Source organism: Eleginops maclovinus, chromosome 9, assembly GCF_036324505.1.
Source record: "Eleginops maclovinus isolate JMC-PN-2008 ecotype Puerto Natales chromosome 9, JC_Emac_rtc_rv5, whole genome shotgun sequence".
Classification (NCBI taxonomy): Eukaryota; Metazoa; Chordata; class Actinopteri; order Perciformes; family Eleginopidae; genus Eleginops; species Eleginops maclovinus.
Window position 1 is genome coordinate 14,553,371 of NC_086357.1, and position 15,309 is coordinate 14,568,679.

Genomic DNA, 15,309 nt, shown 5'->3' on the forward strand with positions numbered 1-15,309 from the left:
TTAGAAAGGAGAGAGGAAAAATATAATGTGACACTTTCCGGCCTGGGTGTAGGATGTGAGGGAATCAAAGGCACCTTTGAGGAACTGGAAGACGACAGTGAAATGCTAGAAGAGTGCTGTCCATGATTACAAGAAGTGGAGAAATCTTTGAGTCTGTGCTCATGAAAGCCCACCCCGGGCCCCGTCTGAAACCCCTGCTTGACTAACACTGATGATACAGTAAGAGGAAAAAAGGAAGAGAACCACTAATGATGGAGGGGTCCGGATACTACAGAAGCGGCACACTCACCAATTCATTTTAATCACTATTCAGAATCATTAGCCCGAATGTGCGAGCACTCGTGTTCGTTGGACCACGAGCCCAAAGAAAGACAGAGAGGGAGCGGACCAATTACACCTCAGCATGGGAGCCAGTCTGAGGTCTTTGAGTAAGACGGTCCAAGAGTTGATGGAATAAAATATGAAGAGAGGAAACTTTATTGTCTCTGGATCTAAAAGGAAAAACATGAAGATAAAAAAGGGAGAAACCTTTGAAAGTAGGCTTTGCAAAGCAAGCCAAAACTACACCGTCAAATCATTTAGACTTTTCCCTTCTTCAAATCTGGCTACAAAAGCAGAACGTTAATCAGGGTGCAGCTCAGTATGAGATTATTAAAGAATCTCCAACAGTCACACAGGACCCAAACAACAACTCCGACATCAAACAGGATTTATTTTCAACAGGCAGAACATGGCTGGATTAATGGCTGAGTCTCTGATCAAACTCTAGGATGTTCCGTCTATAGCCAGGAAACTATCTTTTGAGGCCAATACAGATAGCTGATATCTGAAAACAATATTGTGATTGTTCTTTGCTCTATTGTAAACAGAAAAAAACATTTTAACAGAGATGACTTATGTATAAATTAATTTGGGGCAAGATATGTACTACTAACATTTCTAAATGACCTCAAATTCAATGTGTTGTGACTTATTGGCAGCCATGTTTTACACTAATGCTGGTAGGAAGTTTAGCCCAGCAGACTCACTGGCCCAGCTTTATTTCTGCATCTGAACGTCTGTGTGTCTGCAGTTATTCATTAAAAAGAACTGAAGAATAAACTAGTAAAACTCTGATGTTTCTGCTCTGTACAAACACCACAGTGTATGTATGTGGGTAAGACTCAGACCTTCACCCCCTCCGGGGTGGAGGGAGTACAGAGAAATGATAATAAAGGGAATTAAGCCAAAGAAAACCACTGTGGTCCATTGGGACACCACAAGGCCAGTGATCTATAATGCTGCTTGCTGACTATTTATAGCGCTCTTTTACATTTCTCACTTTCACATTTTTATAGGCTAATGATCATTTCACTGCAGAAGTAAAATGGCACGGCAGAAATAGCCTGGGCTTCATGTGAGGCCTAAATTGATTTATTCCCCGACAATTCAAATACACCAGCACATTGCTCTGCTGCGGTGTGTGTACATCTCACCTACTGAGGCCTCTATAAAACACATCTGCACCATCGCCTGACCTTCCATGAGCTGGTGAACCCATAAACAACACCGGACCCTCCTCTGTCATCTCCTGCCTGCACACCTGCACGTTTGTTCCTCCTCTTAGCTCAGTTTTCCTTTCGCATGTTCAAACACCATGTATAGTGAAGATGTCCACAATTGAGAAAAGGCTCTCAAGGACCTGCAGGTGTCAGCCACTCTCCTCCCCTTTCTCCTCCTGTCTCGCTCTTGTCCTCCCCACCGCCTCCCCTTCCTACTCCTCCTCGCTCTGCTGCTCCTGTGTGTTGTCGACACGAGTTGGCACGTGGCTGAAAGCCCTGGCCACCTCTTCGCTCTATTGTCCTGCCCACTCCACGGGGCCACTGACGGCTCTCTTGTGGCGAGGGGCCCTTTGTTGCCAGCCTGTCACTTCAGCAGGTGCCTTACAGTAAAAAGCCAGCCAGCGAGCCCACAGCGCTTCGTTAACGCGGCGCAGCGTTTGATGTGCTTATCTCATCCGCCGGAGACGGCAGCCAAGAGTATGCTAATAATCACTTGAAAAACAAAAACATTCCACTCAGGCTTGTAAAAGATAAACTCCAATTTCAATGATAAAAGAAGAGTGAAAGACAGCCATGGTACCAGTCAAAAAAAGAGCGCCAGCTACTCTACCCTTCTTTCTTTTTCCTTTTCCTAGGTGAATCCAATTCATCCTGTCAATCACTGAGAATAAACAAGATTTATTGACAAATTGCTGACTGTGTAAGGAAAGACAAAATTGTGTGGGCAAAGTATGCAGAAACAGAGCCGCGTTTAAGACAGCTGTGTGATCCCTCAGAAAGCAGCTTAGTGTGTGAAGGCGCAGGCTGTGTGAAGGAGAGAGCCCCCCAGGCGTTCAGGAGAGGGGACCCTGGGGGGTTTGGCTATGCCTGCACACTCTCACTACATTCACAGCCCTTCAGAATGCCATCTCACCATCACACCTGGGTTAAAACAGAAACTGAATGCATTATGGGAAAGAAAATCAAGAGCACTTCATTTAGGCTGGCTGATCAAGCTGCAAGTGATGTCATACATGTTTGGGATGTTTGAGGGACTGATCATGGATGTAGTTCCAACACCAGGCTGTAATGGGATGAGAGCAGAACCACAACTTTTGGGAATGCACCATTGTGGATCAAAAATGCAACCAATGTTTGCACATTCATTTACTAGTTACTTTTCTGATTAATGGATTTGTCTATTGAAAATCTGGAAACATAGAAGAATGCCCATTAATGGAATCCTCACGCCAAACGCAACCTCCTCAAATATCTTCTTGCCTAACGTCCAACACGGTGTTTTATTTTACTGTAACAAAAAAACAAGAAAAACCAAAAAGAAAAAAGTCAATTTATTATCAAAACAGATCGCTAATCACTACCATTCCGGTTTTTTTTTTGAAGAGAAAGCTTTGCAGTCAGTGTTGAGGAAGTTCACTTTAATGCAGTTAAATCAAATCACTGTTTTGTACACTGATGCCCTTTATATTTGAACTCTCCTACACTGAAACAGATTATTAGTCCAAGTTCAATAAATGAAAAACAAATAATGTTGAGGATTATTTAGTCAAATTGTTATTCAAGCGTTATTGTTTAAGCCTCTCTTGTTAACTGGAACATTACATTCACACCTTACTTTGTACATTTATATTTTATTTAATATTTCATTCATTGCACTATTAGGTATTTAATATCCTGCTTTATATTTGTTAATATCAATAGTGTTTACTTGTCTGACAGTTTATAGATTATTTATCTTCAGAGTCAACTGTGTATATATCTTTTCTCCAATGCCAGTTCATTTTTATTTATATTTCTTCTTTTGTCTACACTTTAGCATTGTTTATTTCTAATTTTTTTTCTGTGCCTTGTATTGTATTATGCTGCAGCAACACAAAACAATCCCAGTTTGGGATTAATAAAGCAATTCCTATCTTATTTGGAGGGTATTTTAAGGAGTACACCTCCAAGTCCATCTGAACATGTGAACCAAATATCCACACCCAGATTTGCACACCGCGCCATGACCAAGACGCCGAGGCTTTAGGTTGCATTAGAGCCCTGTGGCAACAAGTCAGGTTCTTTCACAATGAAAACAGAGCGCTGCACAGCGGAGCTTCCAGTGCTCGGGGACTAATAAGGGCTTTGTTTGTTAGCCATGTCACTGACTGACCACCAAATTAGCTTCATCACCTCTGGCACCAGGATATTGGATGTGACATTCTGAACCAGAGGGCCAGGGCTGTTCGTCTGCGAGGCTAGAGGGCTTACAGTACCAAAAAAAAAGACATGAAATAGGGACGGATGAGGGAATCTCATGAAAAAATAAAACAAGGGAATGCCACTCTCACATCGCCTTTCTGTTCTAAATAAAGGATCCTTTCACACAGCATGTCCACCAAGAGTCTGCTTTTCATCGGTACAGCTGTGTTTTCTGAAGCCTAACCTCGTGATTATACTCAGGAGCGAACAGATGAGAGCATCCTCATCTACGCAGTGATCACATTCTGAAATGACATTAGCCTTCTTTGTCCTCTATTAATATCCATAAAGGAGGCGAGGAAGCTGCAAAGAGAGAGTCTGCTTGTCATGGCCCATGTGAACAAAAAAAGAAACAACCAATAGTTACAAAAAAGAAGATCAATCTATTAATCTGTGTTATACCAAACCTTTCACCCTGCCTCCAGTGCTAGGACAGCAGTGATAAAGCAGCAACTGACCCATCTCTGTGTCGTTTGGAAATGACGAAGGCTGTCATGAGTTCCTCATCTATGAAACAACCATTAGAAAAACATCTGGTGAATGTAGTCTATTTTCCCTTCACACAAAACCAGCACTCTGTGGTACTCCCTTCCAGCAGGTTTTTCCCCCTTTCCTCCCTGGATAGTTTGAAGCAGTTACCCTGTGTCAGCATCGAAGTTTGTCTAAAAAGAAATGACAAGAGCAAGATGTCCAAGTCATTAGTAATGTGAGAGGAGCAGTTCCCAGGCATGTCTCGTTACATAGCTGAGTGCTAACGTGAGGGCTATGGGCTCGTGTTGAGGCTTTTCTGGGCCTAAGACTTCTCTGTGGGGGGACAGGGGGGGGAAGGAGGACCACAACCCTTCAGCATCGCCAAAGTCACTAATAGAAACATCCAAGATCCTGAATCCATAAGCACCTCGGCTCGACCTAGGAGGAGGGGGAAATGGATACTAATACACAAAATGTGAGTCCACACATTAATATAGAGGGGAACCCACAGACCAGACCCCCCCCCCCCACAGAGACAAATGCAAAGCTGGATGCACGTTGTGAATACATACTAAAACTGGGTCCATGGGAATGTGGCTCCACAGAAATCAAGCTTGGCTCTGGTTGGGTTTCAGCCTGCTGTGGTTTCTGAGGTGGGCCCTGCTGGCTGCTGCACACACAACCACACACCCACACCCACCCACACACACACACACACACACACACACACACACCTAACCAAATCCAGAGCCCTGCTACTCAATCAGAGGTCAGATACAGGACTGTTGCTTCATGTGACGGTGTGCATACACCCATGTTATTGTCGTGCCGCCAAGGAGGATGACTCCTGAATATGGAACAACAAAAGCGCATCTACGTGAGTTCATTCCATTCCAAAATTAATTGGGTTACTTTGACACCATGTGTGAAATCTGAAAAAGCAGCAAATCCAAATGAACAGCTCAAGGTAGGCTTTCTTCAAGGTTTTGATTTTGATTTGGGATTTGAAAAAAGAGGCTGTGTGATAAGTAATAACGGGGGGTGCAGGCAGGCGTGCATTGTTAATTCCTAGACATATGGCTCTGTGTTGAAGAGGAGGTGTACCTTTGAGGAAGAACTTGGGCAAATCAGGAACAATGTGACTATATAAAAGCCAATTTATGGAATGGGTACTTGGAAAACAAATTCTTTGTCTTTTTATCTCTTCTCTTACTCTGGAATAACTAAATATGTCTATGTTCTGTGCAGGGCAGTGACGTGAGAAATCAGAGTTTTTTCTCTGAATAAGCATGAAAGCAAAACACCTCGAACGATTATAGAAAAACATAAACTTGCATGTGAGCAGAACATATGCATAGGCAGAAACACATGCCCACAGAAGAAGTTCTTTTTTATTTCATATCCTGAGGCACTCATCCTTCTTTGCATGAGTGCATCACCCGGCACACCGACAGACAGAGTGTGTGCGAGTGTAAGGAACTGACGATCGGAGAAGAACGTTCCCCCTAAGGGGTCGCACCTCTATCCGGTCTCGCCCTCCTCCCTTATCCCTCCTCTCCACTCTGTGCCTGCAGGGATTTCCCTTTTCAGTTCAGGAGAGATGTCAGACCTGTTCCACCATCCCTCACACAGAGGCTGGCCTCGGCCCTGCAGTCATCCAACATCTGTAAAACTCTACACATCAGCCTCAGTTTGAGACATCAGGGCAGAGCTTAACACGCAGCTGGATCCAAATGTCACCGACTCGTCTTCAAACACAGTGTTTGTTTGTTTTGAAACCAAAGTCCATTGGGAAGTTAATATCTGCCGGACAGAATATTAATTCAGAGAAAACTAAGAAACTAATGAGAACCCCTGGTATTACAACGGACCACCCAAAATAGGCGCCTTGTTCGCTCACTGTTTCCAAACGATCATTCAGAGATGAAACACAGAGCCTAGAAAAACTGTAAATAATCAAAGGTCATAACCATTTTTATCCATATAATTAAAGTTAATGTATACTTAAGCACTCTGTTAACACTGTCCATCCCACTGTCTCACCATCATACAACCATTACGCTCTTTCTTCTGTCTGCTTCATTCTTGCACTGCAAAATCCAACTGAAGCATCGCCACTGACTGAAGGGAAACATAATACAAGCTTGAGCATGATTCAAGATTATGCTATAAATGAAATGTTGATTTCAGTAGGGAATTAAAGTCAGTTAAGATCCACACAATTATTTTAAAAAATCAGCTTTTTGTGATAAAACTCAAACCATAAATATGCATTTGATGATATGTCAGACCAGAAACCTACATGTTGCTGAATAGAAATTAATTAAAAGTATCATATGTGAATCTTAGTGTCGGTATATGCATACAAAAAGAGTAAAACGCCATTAATACTGAAATTGCAGAGAGAGACGAAGAGAAGAAGAAGAGAAAAACTGAACGAGAGATAGGCTCCACAACAGGGGTTGAAAGCAGATAGGTCTTCCCTGCCTCACATATTAGAATATTAATATTAATGAAACTTCCTGTTTTCCCCCCCACTGCTATTCCCCCTCAGACGATTTGAACATGAAAAACTTAAAAAGCGCAAATTCCAGGAGTTGCGTATCACAGTTTGACCCGGAGCCGCGCAGCAGACACCAGCCATGACAGACTCGCTGTTCAAAGCAGGCGGGAGCTGCTTTCATCAGGCCATGTGACACCACCAGCCCATGCCATCTGCCTTCTTCTAAAATCACAACTTCAAGATGTGTTTCCTGCTTGTGCGTTGTTTTAAGGTGGGCTTCACAACCACGGCCCGGCGTCACGCAGGCTTTTGCTGCTATGCTGACTGCTGTTTACAGCCAAGCCCCGCGGAGAGGCGCAATGTTAAATATTCACTGTTAAACTGTCAAGCCAGAACTGTTTGGGAACCCAGCCAGGCATTCAAAGTACAGCATTGCCCCCCCCCCCCCCCCACCCCCCACCCTCCACCACCCTCCCCTCTCTCTTTAAACACAACCAAATCAATCACTTTTCCTCCAGCCAATCGAGAATGAGACCAGCGTATTTGCCTCCTCCTTTCTCCACCCACTTCCTGAAATGCCCAGACTCCTATGACCTCTTTATTGAGTCCCTTTTAAGCCTTTTCACCTGCATTCATACTTAGTTCATTTTCTTATTCATAAAACCTACACACACGAACATTAGCATACACACAGTTGCACCTTTACTCCAGGCCTGAGTGAGCCACTGCAGACTCCTGGATCCTGACTTCAGACATCTGTAAAATATTTTTATTCGTGCCCCAATACCGCACTGGCAAAGGTCTCTCATCCTTGGCTTGGCAGGACTTCTGACAGAACCAGCCGGCAGCGCCATACAGGCCTAACCCCTGCTGTTGCAGCTTCCTGCTGCTCCGAGGGAGTCAGGCTGCCTGCCTCACATTGACTGAGGGCCAGGCTGGGCAGGGAGGAGGAGGCTGAGGGGAGGCCCCGGGTACAGTGGACCCCAGGAGAGGAGAGCAGAGACAAGAATGGGGGACAGATTGAGAGTCATAAAGGTTGAGCAGTGAAAGCAGAAACTAAGGAGGGAAGAGGGCAGGCTAGGAAGCATGAAGAGAAGTCTAAAACGAGTAACACAAAGAGAGGACAGAGGAAGGGAGGAGAGAAGGGTCGCATGGAAGTGGCGAGAGACTGAGACAAAGCGGCTCAAGGGCGGGTTAGGTAGCAGCGATTGAGGGGAGCTTCTCATTATGACTCCTCTTCCTTCTTCATGCCTCCGGGCCTTGACCACAACCTCAAAGCCCCCCCGGCAAAACCAAGAGACCAGGGAGACAGTGGAGGACAGCTGTGAGTCAGGGAACAAACACAGAGCAGAGAGGGGGGAGGAGGGGGAGAATGAAGTCCCCGGCACCCAAACAAGGCAGCGTCACATAGTCTAATATGAACTGTAGAATATACAGCCGCGGAAAAAATTAAGAGACCGCTTCTGCATTATCGTTTTGTCTTGCTTTATTATTTAGAGATTTGTCTTTGAGTTAAATGTTTTTTTATTTTTTTTATTGGATTCTATAAACTACTGACATTTTTTCTCCATGTTGAAATTCAACAGACACTGGAAATAGCTGCCATACATGTAAAGATAAAGATTTAAGAAAAATATGGAGTGGTGTGTTCATTTTTCCGGAGCTGTATGTAGGAATTATACTGACAATATTTGGATGACCCGAATATTATCACATATGATGTTCTAATGCAGGTTTCAACTAATGGCAGGACCATGCTTCATGACATATAACAATGTAGTAGATACATATTAACGTTTTTGAACTGCTAGTAGCTCTTTCCTCCAATCCTAGCAATAAATACTGCTCACAGTTTTGCAGTTCACTGTTGAATACTGTAATGGATCACTTGAAGGCAATTTCATCCGCTTGTATACCCGATATTCTAATGGATTATAATAAATAATAAAGAATCCTCCTTTGCCGAACAAATACAGATAAATTAAGAACAACTCGCAGAATGACAAAAAAAGATTATGTGAAAGAAAAGCAGCAGAAAAAAGAGGGCATAGGAGACAGTGAAATGTCTCCGGCTTTTCACACTGAAACGGAGGAGGGTAGAAACAGACCGTCTGTCAAAACAAGATGCTCTCATACAAATGTGCTCTCTTCTGCAGCAAATCCCGTGTGAAACATTAACGCTCATTTGTGATGAGGTTGGAACAAACGCCCATAGCACCGTCAGCAAGCAACACAAAAAAGTATTCTGCTCGTTCTGTTCACGAGTGCAAATTCATTCTGGTATCGTCTCCTCTCATGACAAATGCACCCTGTCACTGTCACTGATGTTCTGTTTACAGTGGCAGATAGCATGTTGTAATTATTTCTGTGAAAGTGAATTTGTATCCTGAGGGACTTGTATTTTTGCGTGTGGATGATCAAAAGAGATAGAGAGGGGACGAGCTGAGAGTGATCTCCAACAGAAAGGAGGATGCTGCTTGAGAGCCAGATTTCCAGCACAGTTCACTAAATGCCATGGACTGACTGGCTTTGTTTAAATGGCAATAAACAGCAGCTTATTATTTAACTTGCAGTACATTTTATTCATAACTGGATATTTAAAGTATAATGCATGTGCAGTCAGTCGTCAAATAAGTAATGTCAGTAAATGGCGGTTTATGATGGTAATACCAAGTATGTGCAATATATATATACTGTTAATAACTGTGCAATATATACCTGGCTGCTATATCTCAGAACTGTTTCTGAGGTCTATTTTTGTGTATTTTGCTAAATTGTGATTAATTTTTTAATATATTTTTGTATCTTAGATGTAATATTAAGCTGTCTTTGGCTGTTTCTGAAAATGTCCCCTCTGTGCGATGAATAAAGTTATTCTGATTCTCTATTCTGTAAAATACTGATTATCAAATAAATAGGCCCATTCAATTACCAACCTAAAAAACTAGGAAAAGGGAGAGATACCATACATAGCTATTCCAGTAAGTCCCATTAAATAAACAGCATGCTATTTCTGTCATAAAAAATACAGAAATGTTTACCCACTCCCAGCTTAACAATGTTATTTTTAAATAGGCCTTCTTTTAACCTTTCCAGTGTGCACTTTCAAAATGCAGGAGTATTGAAGCTCATTATTTATTCATCTTTGTTTAATCTGTTTTTTTCTGTGAAAAAATGCCTTTTATGGTAATTAATGCATTCATTAAATAGGTTCATAACTCCAATATCTGCAAAAATAGACTTTATTTCATTCAGGGCAGGATTTCAGAACCAAAGATCGTAGTTAAAACTAAATATTAAAATAAAGGATGAATAAAACCTTTTTCTGGCACCCTTTGTAGTAGAAATAACCCACTGATATTGTGTGGTCATGGCATCAGCTGGGCAAAGGGCACCGAAAGCATTTCATAAACTTTGAGCAGGGTCTTAGGTCAGTCATTTTTGTGTTTGCATGTCTTTGAAGTCTGTTTCCCCCCAGAGCACTACAGGGCCCATTGAGAAAAGCATCAATGCCAGAGAGAAATTGAGAACTTTCACATGACACAGGGAGCCGCAAGGCATCCTCCAAGGATATTTGAATGCTTGAAACATCAGTGACCCTTCATAAGATGTAAGGTTTATGGATATGAAAAATATTGACTGGCTGGCGGTTTGAGGGGAGCGTAAGGAGCATCTTAGACAGCCCACTCTCATTGCCAAAGACCTTACTAAACTCTAGCCAAACTGAGCCGCAGATTGGAAAGACTTGATTTCAAATTCTTCTGGGGAAGGCGTCAAGAATGCATCTTGTTTTTCTCGCTTTGTATTACTTTGTATTATTTGAAAATGCAAGAACTAATCGCAGAGAAAGTGCACCAAAGCAGCCTATATCTTAAGCAGTGATCTGCTACCTTTGGCAGCATCTTCTCTGTACAATGCTTGGCCAAGGTCTTTGACATCATGCAAAAGACAGTGTTTAATGTAGCTCAAAAATGGCCTTAGGAAGCATCTTCTTTCAAATATGCTTTGCGAATGAAAGAAAAACATAGATAACATTTTTTGTTCTTTATGGAAGCCAAAGGCAAGATGACTGTGTAAGTGGTCAGATGACAAATGTCTCATCTGATCTTTAATCCAGCAGAGGGGCCCGCTCCAGGGCTCCAACAGGAAGCTCTCACAGGATAGAGCGGTTTGGTAAATTCCACTGCGCTAAATCACTGCTTGGGTTGCAGAAGATTTACCCTCGCCAATGAATGGCCTTTTTCACTATAATGTCTTAGCAGTAGAAATGTTACATTGATTGCATTAAAGCTACACTGACAGAAAATACAGCTCCGGAAAAAAATAAGAGACCACTTCAGCATTATCATTTTCTCTTGTTTTATTTGTTATAGGTATGTCTTTGAGTTAAATGATTTTTATTTTATTTCATTATATTCTATAAACTACTGACAATGTTTTTCTGTGTTGGAATTCAACCGACACTGGAATGGCTGCTATACATGTGGAGATATGGATTAAAGAAAAATGAAATTGTTTTTTTCCAGAGTTGTATGTATGTGCTAATGTGCATGTATGTAAACCCAAAATAAATCATAATGAAGGTTTGGTCAATAATATTTATTTAGAAGGTCCAATTTTAGCACTTTATCACACACCATCAGTGAATCTTCAAAGTATCAAGTAAAATAACTCAAATAAGTCCTGATTAGAAAATTCCTATTCCTGTGTACTTTTATTTTCAGTTTCAATCAGGCGTGACACTAGCAATCACTGCTCCCACCACTTTAACGTTCACCCTTATTACTCCTGTATAATCCAACAATAGATCAAGGCAAAATAATTAAGTTTTGCCAAAGCCTGTCAAAAGTAATCCACCTCTAATCAGCTCGAATTCAAAGCAGGATATACTGGCAGAAATCCCTCAACACAGAGTGATGCAAACATTTGGCAGCAATTTGCTGATCATCCGGTTCATGACACATTCCTTGATAGTCAACTTCACAGAGCCAGCCGGTGTTCATCTCCATCACCTGATGACGCTGGCACACTCAAGCCTGTTGTCTTTGACGATCATCGAGTGTGGCAACAGAGAAGTGAGTAATAATTGGGTCAACAAGGTATGTCAGTTCCCACTAACTCTTGTCTGAATCATCTCTCTGCAGTGTAGCCAAATGTGGTAGTATGATGCCTGAAATATTTGGCTGTGATAGGCAGCGACAGCAACATGGCATGAGAAACAGTTTTCACTCTATGTCTGACCCCCAAAACGGTAAGGCGTGTAAAGTTCTATTTTAATTGCTTGTTTGTTTCTCTTGCTGGCTTTCATTTACTTTTTATTATTATGTTATTATCCTACTTTGAAGCTTTTCAGTATTTCTGTAACATTATTATTAATTGTTTTATTTCTAAATTATTATCAATAATACCATTAAGATAAGCAATTACAAAATGATCCATTAAGGTCCAAACAGAACTGTGGATGGATTCAGTGTGCTAAGGTTTTGCAATAACTATTCTGATTCACAAAAACAACAGTGAGTAACAAACAAGAAACGTTCTTCCCAAAAAATACTTCTTGATTTATTTTCATTCAAATAAATCATCCCTTTACAACTACCAGTAGTTCTACTTCAAATAAACACTGTCTGCAAGGCTATAACTCTTACGGTGTCAAACAGTGTGAAACAGACAGCTGGAAGCAGCACTTGTTTTTCCATACGGCGATGGGTCACACGATACACATGCTATCATTTAGCAAAAATACATTGAAAATGACTTAATGTTAAAGAAACAATTGTTGCTAGTAAATATGTTCCAAATACCTACTAAACTGCCCATATTTAGTGAGGGTTGGAACTCACACATGATTAAAAACAAAGCAGGTTAAAAATATAAATACTTTTTCTCCGGAATTGTTACTTTTAAAAATGTAATAAATAATTTGCAAAATAATGAATTCCAACAGCTTATTAATCAATGTATCGACTAAATGTATATGTTGTTCATTACTCTGTATGCCATCCACCAAAGAACATTTTAACATTAGAGTGAAACATTTATTTGAAATGGGAATTGCTCAATGAATCGTAGGCCTCTTCCCTATTCCCTCATCTAACTTCTCTTCCAGCAATTGTTGAGTCACAAAATAAAGATGTCTTCACAATAATGTAACCACTTGAATACAACTGCCCTGCATGTTTTACAAGGTATAAAGTCAAGCCATGTGATATTGAAGCACAACTTAAATAGTGAACTGACAAGCAATACTATTAAAGTCACTCAGTGTCAATCAAAACTTACTATTAAAATAATAAACCAAAGTTCATAGATCAAATCAACTCAGTCAACTTTGCCTCATCTGAGCCAGGGAAAACAAAGAACAGTGAGTGTGCCATTACAAAACCAAGTCTCAAATAATCAGTTAATAAAGGTTGAATTTAGAAGCATATTTTTCACAACCAAATATTACTTTCATCAGCTCTGTATTTAATTATTCCACAATGTGTTCGCTTGTAGGCCTCAACTTCTGTAGTGGGCAAATAGGATTGTAAAAAACACATGTGACGTTAAGTTATATTATGCAGAGGCACATGGCAGGTTAGCACTGAAAAGCATTTTGACTTTGAAAATAAACTTTACCTAAAATATCAAGTAAATGTGCAGCAATTGTGGTCAACAACCTTATGGGCCTGTAGCTCTATGATGTACAGCCTCATATGTACTAATGTATTCATCTGCATGGTAGTATGTTACTCGTTCTTTTTTTATTTGGTTCTAGTATAATACCACTTAAATTATCCAAAGTAAGGTAAGCCTATACTGTAGGAACGAATGGGTATTGGCTGTTGCAGATGTGACGTTTACTACTTCTACAGAACAGAAATATAGACCACACATTATAAAGTAACACACCAACACTGCAAAGACGAACAGTCATATAACACCAGCAGTAACAATAGAGGGAAAATACAGAAATGTGACATAAAATAAGTCTCACCTTTAAGTCTTAGACTAAATAGAGTACGACTGTACGAGGTTATTATACAGTATACGTGTACTGTATCATAATTGTAACTCTAGCATGACATCAGTAAAGGCTACTTTATTTTGCTACCGTCATGTTTCCACAACAGGTTGAAAAACATGGCTATAAACTACATTAGACGGGAGATGGTCCATCTAAAACACTGTAATCATATCACGACAACGTCGTTGTTACCTTTAAATGACAGCGCCGCGGCTACTGTGTACAAAGTAGTGAAAGTTAGCTGCATGCTAGTCGGCTAACAAGCTAGGCTAGTTAGCGAACTTTGTTGAAACTTTTTCAAGTGAGTGTCAACATTGACTTCGCACTAGAAAGGGTGACATGTTGAGAGCCTTTTAAGCCTATCAATCTCCAATCGAGCCAGAACGAAGATGTGGATTAAATAAGTAGTTTGTTAGTTTTCCAAAGTGGTACACATTCATAACTTCAGTGCCAGCTAACGGTCTCAGTTCTTACCAGGAAGTGGGAGTCTGTTGCTAAGCTATTCCTTCTTCGCGTTGAAAGTTTCTCCTGATGGTTATGGCGGTGGTCTTTGTTTTGACTTTCCCTTCTCTTTCCAAGGTCGCTCCTAAAAGTGGACTCAGCGGGCCTCTCTTGTTGCGTGGCACAGTCGGCTAAGCGCTGGAAAGTTTTTTTCGGAGAGAGCGAGAAAGCCTGTCCTTGTTAAAGGCAGTCGAGATGCGTACGTGTTTTCAGAAAGTCTGAGCAGCAGCTAGGCCCCTTTCATCACCACTGTGCTGACCCGTGTGCCAGTAATGTAAACAACCCAGCATTCCCGGAGCGCAGGGGAGGGGCAAGTGTCAAAGAGTGGAAGGAATCTGTCAAATACCGCGAGATTCAACAGAGGAACTCCAACTCAAACCACCACAACTCCGCTGCTTTCTCCATTAAACGTGTATGGAAATTGTTGAGTGGTAAGAGATTATAGTAAGAGTGCATACAATTGGATCTGAAACCAAAAAGCTATTATCACAGCCTTCTGGAGAGCTTTAAATCGAAACTTGTGGAATTTAGCCTACATTCTTGATAGCCTACGTAGCACAAATGCAACTTTGATGTATTTTCTTCTTTTCTTGAGGCTTTAAATGTCATGCCCCTTCCCAATTCACCACATTTGGGAGGGATTTAGCTTTTACTATTAAATCCACTACATTTATCTGCCAGCTTTAGTTTTTAGATAGGCCTAATTTACAAATTAAGATTTTTGCACAGAATACATAAGAGTGTGACTATAGAATCAACATTCTTGATAATCATTTACATTTTCTTTAATACAAAAACATCTAATGATTCCAACTTATCAAATGTGAAGATTTGCTCATTTTCCCTTATTATTATTATTTTTGATACTTTTAATGTGTTAAAAACCTGAGATCAAGGTATACGTTCCATCTTTTCCCTTTACTTTGAACCACATATTCTTAATGTTTGTACAGATGTTGCTGAAATACCAATTATACACAACATGTTAATTAGTTTAATCTATTATCATGCATCATATTCTACAGACTCTCCATATGTTCTGT

The 15,309-nt window shown here is 40.9% G+C and overlaps 1 protein-coding gene across 2 annotated transcripts in view; it reads right to left on the reverse strand.

The window, feature by feature from the left end:
- nek7 (NIMA-related kinase 7) overlaps nt 1–14,558 on the reverse strand; it is a 57,157-nt gene extending 42,599 nt beyond the window's left edge. For both annotated transcript variants that reach the window (XM_063891060.1, XM_063891058.1), the window contains exon 1: nt 14,240–14,558. The gene's annotated coding sequence lies outside the window, so the exon portion shown is untranslated. The remainder of the gene's footprint in view (nt 1–14,239) is intronic.
- Between the last annotated feature and the right edge of the window lie 751 nt (nt 14,559–15,309).